General features: G+C 28.3%; 1 protein-coding gene and 1 long non-coding RNA gene across 6 annotated transcripts in view; one reads left to right on the forward strand and one right to left on the reverse strand.

The window, feature by feature from the left end:
* The window catches only part of Exn (Ephexin), a 204,063-nt gene that overhangs the window by 38,694 nt on the left and 147,724 nt on the right, over positions 1–17,645 (reverse strand). The window contains exon 1 of one of the 5 annotated variants that reach the window (XM_075307893.1): positions 15,666–15,841. The exons of the other annotated variants lie outside the window; for them this stretch is intronic. The gene's annotated coding sequence lies outside the window, so the exon portion shown is untranslated. Of the gene's footprint in view, positions 1–15,665; positions 15,842–17,645 lie in introns of those variants that run through there. 5 annotated transcript variants of the gene reach the window in all.
* Positions 7,723–8,105, forward strand: LOC142236655 (uncharacterized). The gene is made up of 2 exons (XR_012722141.1): positions 7,723–7,890; positions 7,957–8,105. It is a non-coding gene; the product is annotated as an uncharacterized LOC142236655 (long non-coding RNA).

Consider the following 17,645-nt stretch of genomic DNA (forward strand, 5'->3'; position numbering starts at 1 on the left):
ATAGCTTAGTAGATCATTGTTGAATATGTAATAGGCATTTCTTCCTTGTTACGAAATTAGATGTCACGTTATGCTTGGAAGGAAACTTGAATTTATTCCACAGACAAAACTTTAACAATTGGGAAGTGTGCTGTGCAAACTCTTGCACGCATAAATGCATTTCAAATTCCTACGAAAAAAAGTCAAATTGCTTTTTTTGTCACATTTCTCAAATATTTCAATATATTCGCTCCTCCTATTTGTGGTTTTGAAATTCACTTGACAGACGGGGGGTTGCGAATAATTTGCAATTGAATATCCAAACTTTACCATTTTTTTATGGTAGGTGTTTATGAAATAAAAATGTACAATGAACTCTTGTAAGTGTGATGTACGCTTCGCGACGCAAAGCCATCAAATGCAAACGCCTTGAAGTAGTCGATAAAGATGAGTGTGGAACAGTTTTATAGCATTTTTTATTTATTTTGTAAACAGTGGAATTTTGTATAGCCCACATGCGCTTGAATTTTTTCTTGGCTTTTATGCCGCTTCGCTATGGCATTTTACATTTATTTTTTCACGTATTCACTTCATATATGGAAAATTAGTTTGTGCAACATATTTCTATATGCGGAAGCCCATTAAGACTTGGTGTGATCACTTGTTTTACACTCACATTCATTATACACCAGAGAGGAGATGAGCTAACTGAATGGCCTTTATTCAAGTAGATATCGATTAAATAATTTCAAAGATGAATAGGTCGATAATTTTTTTTAATTAAAAGACTAATATTTTGTATAATTTTCTGTAGAAATAAATTTTTAACAAATTAAAAAAAAAATTGCCAAAATTTTCCATAGAATAAAATTTTGACAAATTTTTTTATAGAAATAAAATTTTGACATTTTTTTCATAAATTCAATATCTTCTATAGTAATAAAATTTTGACAAAAATATTGTACAGAAATAAAATATGAACATAATTTTCTATGGAAATAAAATTATGACAAACATTTCTATAGAAATAAAATTTGGACAAAATTTTCTATAGAAATAAAATATTGACAAAATTTTCTATAGGAATAAACTTTTGACAAAATTTCCTATAGAAATAAAATTTTGACAAAAGTTTCTATAGACAACAAATTGATAAAATTTTATATAGAAATAAATTTTGACAAAATTTTCTATAGAATTAAAATTTTTACAAATTTTTTTTTATAAATTCAATATATTCTATAGAAATAAAATTTTGACAAAAATTTGTACAGAAATAAAATATGAACATAATTTTCTATAGAAATAAAATTATGACAAAATATTCTATAGAAATAAAATTTTGACAAAATTTTCTATAGAAATAAAATTTTAACAAAATTTTCTTTAAAAAACATTTATACAATTTTTTATAAATTCAATATCTTCTATAGAAATAAAATTTTGACAAAGTTTTCTACAGAAATAAAATTTTGACAAAATTTTCTATAGAAATAAAATTTTGACAAAATTTTATATAGAAATAATATCGATTAAATAATTTCAAAGATGAATAGGTCGATAATTTTTTTTTAATTAAAAGAATAATATTTTGTATAATTTTCTGTAGAAATAAATTTTTAACAAATTACAAAAAAAAATTGACAAAATTTTCTATAGAATAAAATTTTGACAAATTTTTTATAGAAATAAAATTTTGACATTTTTTTTTATAAATCCAATATCTTCTATAGTAATAAAATTTTGACAAACATATTGTACAGAAATAAAATATGAACATAATTTTCTATGGAAATAAAATTATGACAAACATTTCTATAGAAATAAAATTGAGACAAAATTTTCTATAGAAATAAAATATTGACAAAATTTTCTTTAAAAAACATTTATACAATTTTTTATAAATTCAATATCTTCTATAGAAATAAAATTTTGACAAAGTTTTCTACAGAAATAAAATTTTGACAAAATTTTCTATAGAAATAAAATTTTGACAAAATTTTATATAGAAATAAATTTTTGACAAAATTGTCTATAGAAATATAATTTTGATAAAATTTCCTAATAAAATAAAATTTTGACAAACTTGTCTATAGAAATAGCATTTTATTTCAATAGAAAATTTTGTCAAAATTTTATTTCCATAGACAATTTTGTCAAAAATTTATCAATTTTTTTAATAGAATTAAATTTTTTTCTATAGAATTAAAATTTTGACAAACTTTTCTATAGAAATAAAATTATGACACAATTTTCTATAGCAAATAAAATTTTGACAACATTTTCTATAGAAATAAAATTTTATATAGAAATATAATTTTACAAAAATTTTATTTCTATAGACAGTTTTGTCAAAAATTTATCAATTTTTTTAATAGAATTAAATTTTTTCTATAGAATTAAAATTTTGACAAAGTTTTCCATAGCAAAAAATATTTTGACAACATTTTCTGTAGAAATAAAATTTTATATAGAAATATAATTTTACAAAAATTTTCTATAGAAATAAAATTTTGACAAAATTTTTTATAGAAATAACATTTTATTTCTATAGTAAATTTTGTCAAAATTTTCTATTAAAAAAAAATTTATAAAATTTTTTATAAATTCAATATCTTCTATAAAAATAAAATTTTGGCAAAGTTTTTTACAGAAATAAAATTTTGACAAAATTTTCTATAGAAATAAAATTTTGACAAAATTTTATATAGAAATAAATTTTTGACAAAATTGTCTATAGACACATAATTTTGACAAAATTTCCTAAAGAAATAAAATTTTGATAAAATTTTCTATAGAAATAGCATTTTATTTCTATAGAAAATTTTGTCAAAATTTTATTTCTATAGACAATTTTGTCAAAAAATTTATCAATTTTTTTAATAGAATTAAATTTTTTTCTATAGAATTAAAATTTTGACAACATTTTATACAGAAATAAAATTTTATATAGAGATATAATTTTACAATTATTTTATTTTATAGACAATTTTGTCAAAAATTTATCAATTTGTTAATAGAATTAATTTTTTTCTATAGAATTAAAATTTTGACAAAGTTTTCTATAGAAATAAAATTTTGACAACATTTTCTATAGCAAATAAAATTTTGACAACATTTTATATAGAAATAAAATTTTATATAGAAATATAATTTTACAAAAATTTTCTATAGAAATAAAATTTTGACAAAATTTTTTATAGAAATAACATTTTATTTCTATAGAAAATTTTGTCAAAATTTTATTTCTATAGACAATTTTGTCAAAAAATTTATCAATTTTTTTAATAGAATTAAATTTTTTCTATAGAATTAAAATTTTGACAACATTTTATATAGAAATAAAATTTTATATAGAAATATAATTTTACAATTATTTTATTTTATAGACAATTTTGTCAAAAATTTATCAATTTGTTAATAGAATTAATTTTTTTCTATAGAATTAAAATTTTGACAAAGTTTTCTATAGAAATAAAATTTTGACAACATTTTCTATAGCAAATAAAATTTTGACAACATTTTCTATAGAAATAAAATTTTATATAGAAATATAATTTTACAAAAATTTTTTTTCTATAGACAATTTTGTCAAAAATTTATCAATTTTTTTAATAGAATTGAATTTTTTTCTATAGAAGTAAAATTTTGACAAAGTTTTCTATAGAAATAAAATTTTCTATTGAAATAAAATTCTATTTCTATAGAAAATTTTGTCAAAATTTTATTTCTTTAAGAAATTTTGTCAAAATTATATTTCTATAGACAATTTTGTCAAAAATTTATTTCTATATAAAATTTTGTCAAAATTTTATTTCTATAGAAAATTTTGTCAAAATTTTATTTCTGTAGAAAACTTTGTCAAAATTTTATTTCTATAGAAGATTTTGAATTTATAAAAAATTGTATAATTTTTTTTTAAATAAAATTTTGTTAAAATTTTATTTCTATAGAAAATTTTGTCAAAATTATTAATTATTTCTATAGAAAATTATGTTCATATTTTATTTCTGTACAAATTTTTGTCAATATTTTATTTCTATAGAATATATTGAATTTATAAAAAAAAATTGTAAAAATTTTAATTCTATAGAAAATTTTGCCAAATTTTATTTCTATATAAAATTTTATCAATTTGTTTTCTATAGAAACTTTTGTCAAAATTTTATTTCTATAGGAAATTTTGACAAAAGTTTATTCCTATAGAAAATTTTGACAATTTTCTATAGAAATAAAATTTTGACAAAATTTTCTATAGAAATAAAATTTTGACATTTTCTATAGCAAATAAAAGTTTGACAACATTTTCTATAGAAATAAAATTTTGACAAAATTTTCTATAGAAATACAATTTTGACAGAAATTTCTATAGTAATAAAATTTTGACAAAAATTTCTATAGAAAAAAATTATACTAAGCAAAAACAGTTGACCAAAATTTTCAAAATACGATTTTTTTAAATTTGGCAGATTTTTGGTAAAATTTGCTTCAAATTTTGGTAGATTATTTTATCCAAGATTTTTATTTAATTGTAATTTCTATTAAATGATTATTTGATAATGTGAGTTTTTGCTGGGATGGAGGTGAAGGCGCGAGGGCATTTTTTTATTTATATGTCCGCCTTTGGTGGTAATTTTTATTTTCATTTTAATTGCATTTTATTTTCATTTTAATTGCATTTACCAAGCGGAAAAGCCAAAATAAATAAGACTTAAAAAAGAAACTGCATTTTAATTGAAATTTAAAATGTGCTCTTTTTACTCTTATTCCATTTCAGGTAACAACCTCAAGACTACTACATTAAATTAATTTGAATTGGTCTGGTTTTTTTTTTTTCAAAATAGTCCAAAAACAAAGAAGCTACAACAAAAGCGTCAGAAAAAAAAACCAAAACAATATTTATAAAAGTTATCCGCTTGATTCAATGTTTGTAGGGTATTATAATTTGTTTTTATTCATTGTAAAATTAATATTGTATATGAACAGTGTTACAAGTATACAAAAAAAAAATTGGAGGGAAATTCATTTCAAACTAATATAAAGAGAAACCTCTTAAACTTAGACACTCTGTAAAACGGACACCTCCCAACAGTGGACAGTTGTCTTGGGGGCATTTTCTATATTAGTACATTAAAATAAACCTCTTATAACTGGACACCTCCCAAATGTGGACAAAATTTAGGCTACCGTTGATGTCCACTTCTCAGAGGTTTCACTGTAACATAGAAACAGAAATTTCTTTTAAAGTTTTAGGTTAACATAATTTTCGAAGTTTTCGTTTAGAAAATTTAAATCATATTAAATTAAATAATATATAAATTACATTTTTATAAAAAAAAATGCAAAGAATTTGCATACTTCGAATAATATCTCATAGATTTAACTCTGAGTGCCAGTACGTATATCTTATTGACATAAATCATCCGAGTAAATAAACCAATATACACATGACTGTTAACTGAATCATCAAAGTGTGAGAGATGTTTATAAACATGTGCTTATAAGCACAATATCATTTCCGAAACGATGGGTCGGAGTTGTGGAGAGAGAGAGAGAGGGTGTGTGATAAAATATGTCTTGAGCTTTACATATATCAATGTTCTATTGAAGACATAACATTTAGAGAAACAGAGAGAGAGATAGAGAGAGGGTTGGTATTCTTTCTCCCAATGTTAATATCCATAGATAACTAATGGTGATTTCGTTTGGGAAAAAAGTATTGCATACAAATGGAAAATTTCGAAGAAAAAATAATAAAAATAAGTTAAATTGGCGTTAGTTAAACTACGCAATTTTTTCTGTGTTGTTTGTAGTATGTGGCAATTTATAAAATTTAGGTTAATATTTTCTCTCACTGTTTTGGGTAAAATATTTTCTTTTTAACCATTGATGTTGGTTAAAGAGGGAAATTTCAATTTGAAAATCCTCTCAGAGTACAAAATTTGTTGAAAAGTTCGGCAACGGAAAAATAGTAAAAATACTAGAATGGTAAATATAAACAAAATATTGTTATGCATTTGCAAATGTGAAATATTGTAAATTTTTTAGACAAACACGAAATTAATTTGTATTGATTTTATTTTCATTAATTTTTTAATTAAATTCTTTTACTCTTGGTAACGTTCTCAAATCACCGTTCATTCAAATCTCAAAGGTGACTTCTTTTTTTTTTTTTAATTTCACATGTTTTTGTTTTGTTTTTGTCTTCTTCTCAATTTTATATTGTTAGCATAGAGCAATTTAAACCAAAATTATATGGATTTGTTATTGTAGTTGTATTATTTTAGTTCGTTTCAAGGTTTAAAGATAAAAAAAAATCAACTGGTTTTACAGTCAGCCCCCATCACTTCACTTCACAGTTTAGTTTAGTAAGTACTGGATGGTCAGGCGGTGGCGATGGCAAAGATGTCAGTATTCAAGTTTCATATGGTATTTTATGTACAATATTTCATTTTTTGTGTAGTGTTTTGTTAATTTTTTTTGCGCTAAACAATGATGATGAATTTCGTCATTTGTTCACCACAACACTAGGCTGGTGGTGGTGGTGGTGACAGCGTAAAATTCAACTTGTTTGCCCTCAGCAATAGTAACTATGACCAGAGAGCATCTATGATGACTGGCATGAGTTAGATGAGAGAATGGACAATAGATTCACCCCCACCACCCTCACCAACAAAACCTACTTCAATTCTCCGTAATGGTGAATTCTAAATGCATTTGATCAATTTACCCATTAGTGCCTTAGTGGCCACAATGATTGTAGATTTCTAGCCAGACAATTGGCCGAGTCATTGCAATTGGGAAAATTATCGTTGTTATTTTATTTATTTTTTTTTTTCTAAAACAAGTTTTCTAAATGCAAATTGTATTTGCACTAAACGGTAGATTTTCTCATAGAACGATCAAAAAAAAAATTGTTTTATTATGGGGTTTCTTCCTGGATTTTATTTTTAATATAAATTGTGGATTTATTTTAATTGAATTTGTTATAAAAAATATTTTCGAGAAATGTACCCGATTAAGTCTGGGGTTATTTTTATCATCAACAAAAATTTTAACAAATCATCATTTCAATCATTTCAAGTATCAGGCCATGGTCTTTAACAAAAAATATATTTATCTAATATGGAATTAGATCAATCTTAAAGACAAATTTCTGTACAGAAATATTGATTAAAAGGAAGTTCATTATCTTAAGCCTACACCCAGAAAAAAGTGTCTTCGAAACTAAAGGAAAAAATGTTCATAAATTTAGTTTAGCCATTTTATTTCCATTCAGTTAAATTTTTGTGTCAAATAATAAAATTTACTTGTTTCAGTAAAAGAATCCTAAACTGAAAGCAGTTAGGAATAGTTCATTAACTAGAATAAGGCATGTAATTTTACTAATACTGTTTTCTTCGCTGGGTACAAGAATTTACTACTGAACAAGAAAATTTTATTCACTGATAACAAAGCATTCGTAAAAATAAACAAAAACAGAACTAAAACCAAGTTTCCTCAAATTTAGTAAAGTTTCTTATAAAATGATAAATGTATTTATTTATTTTATTTATTTATATTCCTACTACGAAGTATTCAATACTTTCAAAACTTAAGGAAACACACTTATTAGAATATAGAAAAATTTCCTACATTTCTTTTATCTACCTGTAATCGATACCTGTCATCGATATGCGCGTGGGTTGTTTTTTTAGTTGGAATCGCGTTGTTATGGTATACGGAGAGATTGTTAAAAAATAATATAGTATAAAATATGAAACAAAAAACAAATAAAATATATAAAATATTTGTTATTTTAAATTAGTGAGAAAAGTTTTCGTTTTTTGAAAACTGGTTTATAAAAACAAAAAACACCAGCAGAATAACAACCCCTTCATTCGACTTCATTTTGGAATCTTCGATTATCAGGTAATATTCAGTGACGCTAACCTTTTGTGAAAAAATTGGTTTAGAATTTTTTGTTTATATTTGTAGGTATTGAAATTGTAAAAGGTGGACAAAATTGCTAGGCAGCAACTTATTCAAAGCGAAAGGTACCAGAAGAAGAAAAAAATGTGTTTTAATATTTCAAGGCCAATCGATGCTGTTGATTTTAAATAAATATATTTAATATATTAATAAAACATGTCTTTTATTGAAGAAAAAATTGCCTATATAAAGAAATAAAATTGTATTTAAAAACGAAGATAAGCAGTTCTAATTTTGAAGTAAAAGGTTTACCACAAATATGTAAGATTTATCCAAATGAATGAAGAATGTTCAATAAAATCATTACATATATGAATGCAATTCAGTTAAATTTTTTAATTCTGTAGTATAGTAGTACATAAATATAGGAAAATGTTAACTAATATATGGAATGCATTCTACCTAATTTCTACGAAAATCCTATCATTCAAACAAATAAAAATGTCTTTGACGCTATACGAAGTTCAATTTTCTTCACAATAATTTCATTTTAACTTAAAGAAGAGGTCACTTTTTTCTGGGTGTAGTACTAAGATCACGTTTTCGCACGAAAAACTGTTATACTCCATATAAAAAAACGTTAGCGCGGAATAAATGCGAAATCTTTGTTTTGAGCATTTTTAAACACATATTTATACAATCCTGGATTTTTCGCACAAAAAATAGTCAGATATATTATTTCGCATAAATAAGTTAACATCCCTGCCTTTGAGACCCTATTTACGGAGATAGATGAAGATATTCGTTTTTCGCAGAAACGAACTTAGTACTAAGCATTAGGAAAAAAATTTTCTTATTAAATTTAGGACACGAATCTAGGTATTGGAAATCGACTCAAATCGATATTGATCGAAAGTAGAATATGGTGCAAATATTTATACCCTGCGCCACACTGTGGAACAGGGTATTATAAGTTAGTGCATATGTTTGCAACACCCAGAAGGAGACGAGATAGACACATGGTGTCTTTGACAAAAATGCTTAGGGTGGGTTCCTGAGTCGATATAGCCATGTCCGTCTGTCCGTCTGTCCGTGAACACATTTTTGTAACCAAGGGATTAGGTAGTAATTTAAGCCCAATCGACTTCGAATTTGGCACAAGTATGTGTTTTAGGTCAAAATAGAACCCTATTGATTTTGGAAGAAATCGGTTCACATTTAGATATAGCTCCCATATATATCTTTCGCCCGATATGAACTTATACGGCCCTAGAAGCCTGAGTATTACCCCAATTTGGTCGAAATTTTGCACTAGGAGTTCAATTAGTAGTGTAGTCTAGCGTGCCAAATTTTATTGAAATCGGTTCAGATTTAGATATAGCTCCCATATATATCGTTCGCCCGATTTACACTCATATGACTACAGAGGCCAATTTTTTGTTCCGATTTTGTTGAAATTTTGCACAGGGAGTAGAATTAGCATTGTAGCTATGCGTGTCATATTTGGTTGAAATCGGTTCAGATTTAGATATAGCGCCCATATATATCGTTCGCCCGATTTACACTCATATGACCACAGAGGCCAATTTTTTCCTCCGATTTAGTTGAAATTTTGCACAGGGAGTAGAATTAGCATTGTAGTTATGCGTGCCAAATTTGGTTGAAATCGGTTCAGATTTAGATATAGCTCACATATATAGCTTTCGCCCGATTTACACTCATATGACCACAGAGACCATTTTTTAACTCCGATTTAGTTGAAATTTTGCACAGGGAGTAGAATTGGCATTGTAGCTATGCGTGCTAAATTTGGTTGAAATCGGTTCAGATTTTAATATATCTCCCATATATAGCTTTCGCCCGATTTACACTCATATGACCACAGAGGCCAATTTTTAACTCCGATTTAGTCGAAATTTTGCACAGGGAGTAGAATTAGCATTGTAGCCATGCGTACCAAATTTGGTTGAATTCGGTTCAGATTTAGATATAGCTCCCATATATATGTTTTTCTGATTTCGACAAAAATGGTCAAAATACCAACATTTCCCTTGTAAAATCGCCACTGCTTAGTCGAAGAGCTGTAAAAATGACTCTAATTTTCTTAATCTTCTATTACATATATATTGAGCGATAAATCATAAATAAATTTTTGCGAAGTTTCCTTAAAATTGCTTCAGATTTAAATGTTTCCCATATTTTTTTACTAACATTGTGTTCCACCCTTGTGCATTAGCCGACTTAAATTTTGAGTCTATAGATTTTGTAGAAGTCTATCAAATTCTGTCCAGATCGCGTGATATTTAAATGTATGTATTTGGGACAAACCTTTATATATAGCCCCCCAACACATTTGACGGATGTGATATGGTATCGAAAATTTAGATCTACAGAGTGGTGCAGGGTATAATATAGTCGGCCCCGCCCGACTTTAGACTTTCCTTACTTGTTTTATTTTATATTTGGATCTCGACTTGTCATACACACAACAAAAAATTCTCACGAAATTAATTGATCCAATTAATCACGAAAATGAGAGTATCAATCACAGTTTTAATTGGGTTAAAAAATATTTGAATTGATTTGAAATTTAAAATTAATTTTTTTAATTAATTCAATTAAAAATTTAATTAATGTTGATTACAAAAATCTATTAATTTTTTGATTGATTTAATCAAAAATTTAATTGATGTCTACTGGAAAACAAGTAGGTCTTAAAAATTTTATGCCAGTAAAAATCCAAAAGTATCGGGAAAGTATCGTTAATTTAATTAATCTCAAAATTTGGAATACAATTTAGTTCTATATTCGCACGAGGTAGTTCATTCTTCCCAAACAACAATTCACACTCTGTGTGAACACATAGCACTGATAGAAAAACTCTCGTTATATTAACGATATGTGCCATTAAAAGTGGGCCAATAAAACAAATACGACGAAATTTATTGTTACTATAACGAATTTTCTATTAATCAACGTAACGTTTCGTACTATTAACGAGTATTTTCATTGTATTAATGAAAATGTTTCGTTATATCAATGACAAATTTTCGATGGCTCAATTTTAATGATATTTTCTTTGTGTGCATCTTCACACTTCACACTTGTTTATGGATCTAAAATACATCTAGATTTTGAATTTCAGGAAAATTGGATAAAAACGCTCAAGAAGTGAAATCGGGTGATCGTCCTATATGGGGACTATGCCAAAACATGGAGCGATATACACTATCTTCGGGAGTCACCGTGGTGCAATGGTTAGCATGCCCGCCTTGCATACACAAGGTCGTGGGTTCGATTCCTGCTTCGACCGAACACCAAAAAGTTTTTCAGTGGTGGATTATCCCACCTCACTAATGCTGGTGACATTTCTGAGGGTTTCAAAGCTTCTCTAAGTGGTTTCACTGCAATGTGGATCGCCGTTCGAACTCGGCTATAAAAAGCAGGTCCCTTGTCATTGAGCTTGACATGGAATCGGGCAGCACTCAGTGATAAGAGAGAAGTTCACCAATGTGGTACCACAATGGACTGAAGAGTCTAAGTGAGCCTGATACATCGGGCTGCCACTATACCTAACCTAACATCTTCGGCACACATGTTTATTCTTATTTTCTTAGATAAATTATATATCATTCGAAAGATCTTAGTTTCTTCTTTCCAAATCTAGTAATAAATTGAAAATCGGATCTTTATCATCAAAATTACAGGCTTATAAGTGCGCAAAGGTACAAAAACCGGTTTTTTAAGCGTAAATCCGGATTGTTGGGTGTCCGGCATATTTCACTATTGGATTCTTCTTTAACTCGACAAGACCTACAAGAAAAATAATATCCGGTTCCAGGTTCTTCTACTTTATTAAATTTTGTAGCACCATGTAATTGATTGGTATGCACAATTCAAGCGTGGTGAAATGAGCACGGAGGACGGTGAACGCAGTGGACGCCCGAATGAGGTGGTTACCGACGAAAACATCAAAAAAATCCACAAAATGATTTTGAATGACCGTAAAATGAAGTCGGGATAGCAGAGGCCTTAAAGGTGTCAAAGGAACATGTTGGTCATATCATTCATCAATATTTGGATATGCGGAAGCTCTGTGCAAAATGGATGCCGCGCGAGTTCACATTTGACCAAAAACAACAACGTGTTGATAATTCTGAACGGTGTTTGCAGCTGTTAACTCGTAATACACCCGAGTTTTTCCGTCGATATGTGACATGGGATGAAACATGGTTCCATCACTACACTCGTGAGTCCAATCGACAGTCGGCTGAGTGGACAGCGATCGGTGAACCGTCTCCGAAGCGTGGAAAGACTCAAAAGTCCGCTGGCAAAGTAATGGCCTCTGTTTTTTTTTGGAATAATTTTTATCGATTATCTTGAGAAGGGAAAAACCATCAACAGTCACTATATGGCGTTATTGGAGCGTTTGAAGGTCGAAATCGCGGCAAAACGGCCCCATATGAAGAAGAAAAAAGTGTTGTTCCACCAAGACAACGCACCGTGCCACAAGTCATTGAGAACGATGGCAAAAATTAATGAATTGGACTTCGAATTACTTGCCCACCCACCGTATTCTCCAGATCTGGCCCCAGCGACTTTTTCTTGTTCTCAGACCTCAAAAGGATGCTCGCAGGGAAAAAATTTGGCTGCAATGAAGAGGTGATCGCCGAAACTGAGGCCTATTTTGAGGCAAAACCGAAAGAGTACTACCAAAATGGTATCAAAAAATTGGAAGGTCGTTATAATCGTTGTATCGCTCTTGAAGGGAACTATGTTGAATAATAAAAACGAATTTTGACAAAAAAAAAACGTGTTTTTCTTTGTTAGACCGGGGACTTATCAGCCAACCTGTTATTCCAAATAAGAGGTGCTTTACAAATTTTTTTAGAAATAACATTTCGAAAAAATTTTCTATAGAAATAAACTTTTGACCAAATTTTCTTAAGAAATAACATTTTGACAAAATTTTCCATAGAAATAAAATTTGGACAAAATTTTCTAAAGAAATAAAATTTTGGCAAAATTTTGACAACATTTTCTATAGAAATAAAATTTTGACAAAATTTTCTATAGAAATAAAATTTTGACAAAATTTTCCATAGAAATAAAATTTGGACAAAATTTTCTATAGAAATAAAATTTTGACAAAATTTTCTATAGAAATAAAATTTTGACAAAATTTTCTATAGAAATAAAATTTTGACAAAATTTTCTATAGAAATAAAATTTTACCAAAATTTCCTATAGAAATAAAATTTTGACAAAATTTTCTGTAGAAATAAAATTTTGACAAAAATTTTCTATAGAAATAAAGTTTTGACAAAATTTTCTATAGAAATAAAATTTTGACAAAATTTTCTATAGAAATAAAATTTTGACAAAATTTTCTATAGAAATAAAATTTTGACAAAATTTTCCATAGAAATAAAATTTTGACAAAATTTTCTATAGAAATAAAATTTTGACAAAATTTTCTATAGAAATAAAATTTTGACAAAATTTTCTATAGAAATAAAATTTTGACAATGTTTTCTATAGAAATAACATTTTGACAATGTTTTCTATAAAAATAAAATTTTGGTAGATTATTTTTGGCTCGAGTGGCAACCATGATTATGAACCTATATGGACCAATTTTTGTGTGATTGAGGTTCGGCTATATATAACTATAGACCGATATGGACCAATTTTGGCATGGTTATTAGTGGCCTTATACTAACACCACGTTGCAAATTTATTGCGTGTTTGTTAGAGACCACATTCTAACACCATGTTCCAAATTTCAACCGGATCGGATGAATTTAGCTCCTCCAAGAGGCTCCGGAGGACAAATCTGGGGATCGATTTATATAGGGGCTATATATAATTAAGGACCGATATGGACCAATTTTGGCATGGTTGTTAGAGACCATATACTAACACCACGTACCAAATTTCAACCGGATCGGATGAATTTTGCTCCTCTAAGAGGCTCCGGAGGTCAAATCTGGGGATCGGTTTATATGGGGGCTATATATAATTATGGGCCGATGTGGACCTATTTGTGCATGATTGTTAGGGACCATATACTAACACCATGTACCAAATTTCAGCCGGATCGGATGAAATTTGCTTCTCTTAGAGGCTCCGCAAGTCAAATCGGGAGATCGGTTTATATGGGGGCTATATATAATTAAGGACCGATATGGACCAATTTTGACATGGTTGTTAGAGACAATTTACTAACACTATGTACCAAATTTCAGTCGGATCGGATGACTTTTGCTCCTCTAAGAGGCTACGCAAGCCAAATCGGGGAATCGGTTTATATGGGGGCTATATATAAATATGGGCCGATGTGGACCAATTTTTGTATGGTCATTAGAGAACATATACCAACACCATGTACCAAATTTCAGCCGGATCGGATGAAATTTGGTTCTCTTAGAGGCTCCGCAAGCCAAATCGGGGGATCGGTTTATATGGGGGCTATATGTAATTATGGACGGATATGGACCAATTTTTGCATGATTGTTAGAGACCATATGCTAACACCATGTACTAAATTTCAGCCGGATCGGATGAAATTTGCTTCTCTTAGAACAATCGCAAGCCAAATTTGGGGGTCCGTTTATATGGGGGCTATACGTAAAAGTGGACCGATATGGACCAATGTTTGCATGATTGTTAGATACCATATACTAACACCATGTACCAAATTTCAGCCGGATCGGATGAAATTTGCTTCTCTTAGAACAATTGCAAGCCAAATTTGGGGGTCCGTTTATATGAGGGCTATACGTAAAAGTGGACCGATATGGCCCATTTGCAATACCATCCGACCTACATCAATAACAATTGCTTGTGCCAAGTTTCAAGTCAATAGCTTGTTTCGTTCGGAAGTTAGCGTGATTTCAACAGATGGACGGACGGACGGACATGCTCAGATCGACTCAGAATTTAACCACGACCCAGAATATATATACTTTATGGGGTCTTAGAGCAATATTTCGATGTGTTACAAACGGAATGACAAAGTTAATATACCCCCATCCTATGGTGGAGGGTATAAAAAAATGCCGGTAACACAGATAATGTTTTATTTTAGAACAGTATCAATTTTTTTTTTTAACACTAAAAAATCACCATGAAAGAACTCGAAATATTGCCCACAGGTGTCCAGTTTATTCCGAACTACAAAAAAAAAGAATGCATTCATGCATCTTGCATTATTGCACAAGATCGCCCACTGTGCAATATTAATTTTGCAAAATAGGGTACAACAAAATAGCTCCGTTGCACCACTAATTCATTAAGATTGTAATAATTTATTTTTAATGTAATTATCCTTTTATTGGGGGTGAAGTACACATTAAAAAAAAATTATGTTTCTTCATATTATTGAAATATTAAACAATTGAGAAATTTTGATAGCACTATTTTTTGGGGTTATTTTTTATTAAATTATTATATTTTTTTTAATTTGTAATAATTTTTTATTATTTTTTTTAAATGTTAAAATAACATTTTTTTACTAAATTTATAATTTTTTTTAATTCTTTTATATTATTTTGGCACATTATATATTTTCTATCGAAATTTCTTTTTTTTCATTCCAACAATTTACAATTTATTCATTTGGCTGTATTCCACAAATAATAAAATCACAATCATCAAAGATTTTCGAAATTGCCATTTGAAAACAAAAAACTTCACAATTTCTCTTTGTGCTTGGCATAATTAACAAGCTGTTAGGAAAAACACATAGACCACATATATTTGATATATTTTACAATTTGGTTTTTATCTTTTAAAGCCAAAAAAACAATTGCACTTGTATTGTTGTTAGGGTTTTTTTTCGGCTACAAGTTTTGAGTTTAAAACAAAATGCTTTAAATAATTTTCCGAAAATCCATTAAAAACAAACGTACGCTCCACACGACATCCACTCTCGCGGGTATAAAAGGCACAACTGAATTTTGTGTGTTCCATTGAAACAGAAAAACCACTACACTATAGTTGTTGGTGTTGTTGTCATCATCATCGGGTTTTTGCTCATAATTGCATTTATTGTTGTTGTTATAGTTGTATGAATTTACTTTGATCCCCTTCGAAATACAGCAAAAACAAAAAAACCCTCATTCAACATCATCGTCAATAGTTGTTGTTCAAGTTTTGTTATTGGTTTTCAGTTACTTTTCAAAATTTGATCTCTTGTTTTACGTTTTTTTTTGCTCTCTCGCTCACTGACTTCGTTTGTAGTAAAACAAGTGAAGCATATATCCCCCCACACCCTGACGAAAAAGAAGATTAATAAACCAGCAGCTTTTATTGTTGTTATTCTGTGGGAGGGGGGTTTACATACATCCCGAGAACAACAATACCATAAAGAGCTTATCTTATACATTTATATGTATTTGCTGTTGCTGTTCTCCCATATGATCCTATTTGCTTTGGTAGTTTTTTTTTCGAAACAATTGACGTCACAATGCGTTTATTTAATGTTCTTGTATTTCTATGTATATCAATTGAATGAGATATAAACCCCTCTTCTCTTTAATAATAATTTTAATTCTACCATAAGCTTGCTTTTTTATTGGTGAACTTTTCCTAATGGTGAGTAAATTTTCTATGGGGAATTTGTGTTTGATGTTAATCTGTATATGGTGAGATTTGCTCTCTTTCATTTGCCTGTTAAGTAGTTGTAATATATTAACAGAGGATTGAATGCAGATAGCCTACTTTATCATGTTATGAACATATCAATCAATATTGTTTCCTCTGTAAAATATCACTATACAAATGTTACCAACAGCCTAAAAGTATGCAAAGATTTTTATAGTAATTTTTTCTTAAACTGCTATCTAGACATTAATAGCCCTATTTTAATTTAAATACGCAATGAAGGATTATATCTAACGCCCAACAATTTTATCCTGAGCTAATAATAATAATTTTTTTTCGTTTTGTTTTGTTATTGTTGGTTTTGTTCCATGCATTGACTAAACTACAAGTGTAGCTTAACCAACAGAGGAAAAGAATGTATAGACTGCCAGATGGTTGATAGTTTTGCAGCCAAACTATCAACCAATTATCAGAATAAAACATATGTTTTGTTTTTTAATAAGTTGAAAATTTCAATACTCACTTTAACTTAACACTATGAGAAATGCATTTTCGATAAAAAAAATTACTCCACTTCCCAATAAATTGGATCTGAAAATTAGTCAAAAGATTTTGATTTGATAAAAAATAAAGGGAAAATGTTGGAACTCAACATGGATGTGTGTTACGTTTCGGTTAAAGCCCAGTAAGTAACCCTAGCAAATTTTTCTTTATTCACAAGGAATATAAGACCAATTTCTTAACGAAAATTATGTGAGTTGTTGTTATCGATTATTTCGATTTTACTTCTATTAAAACATTATATGACTCCTGGAAAACTCTATTATTGATATGCTAAAGAAAATTCCGCTAGAGCTGCAACCAGGCTTAAATGGGGTTAGAAAAGTAATTGACAATGATTTTTAAGTTATCAATTTTAGTAACAAACAAATTGCGATTATTTTGAGTTTTGATAAGAATTCTTAGGTACAATAAAAGTGTTTGAACGCAAAAACTAGGTTTCAATGTTCATTTGTATAATACATAGTATTTGAATTTTGCTCTTGTTTTCCCAAAGGAAATTCATGGATACATTTTTTTTGGCAATCAAAAGAAATTTTTGGTGGAAGTCTGTAGCAGAAGTACATGACGGAATGTCCTTATTTTGC

This window comes from Haematobia irritans, chromosome 4, assembly GCF_050003625.1.
Source record: "Haematobia irritans isolate KBUSLIRL chromosome 4, ASM5000362v1, whole genome shotgun sequence".
Classification (NCBI taxonomy): Eukaryota; Metazoa; Arthropoda; class Insecta; order Diptera; family Muscidae; genus Haematobia; species Haematobia irritans.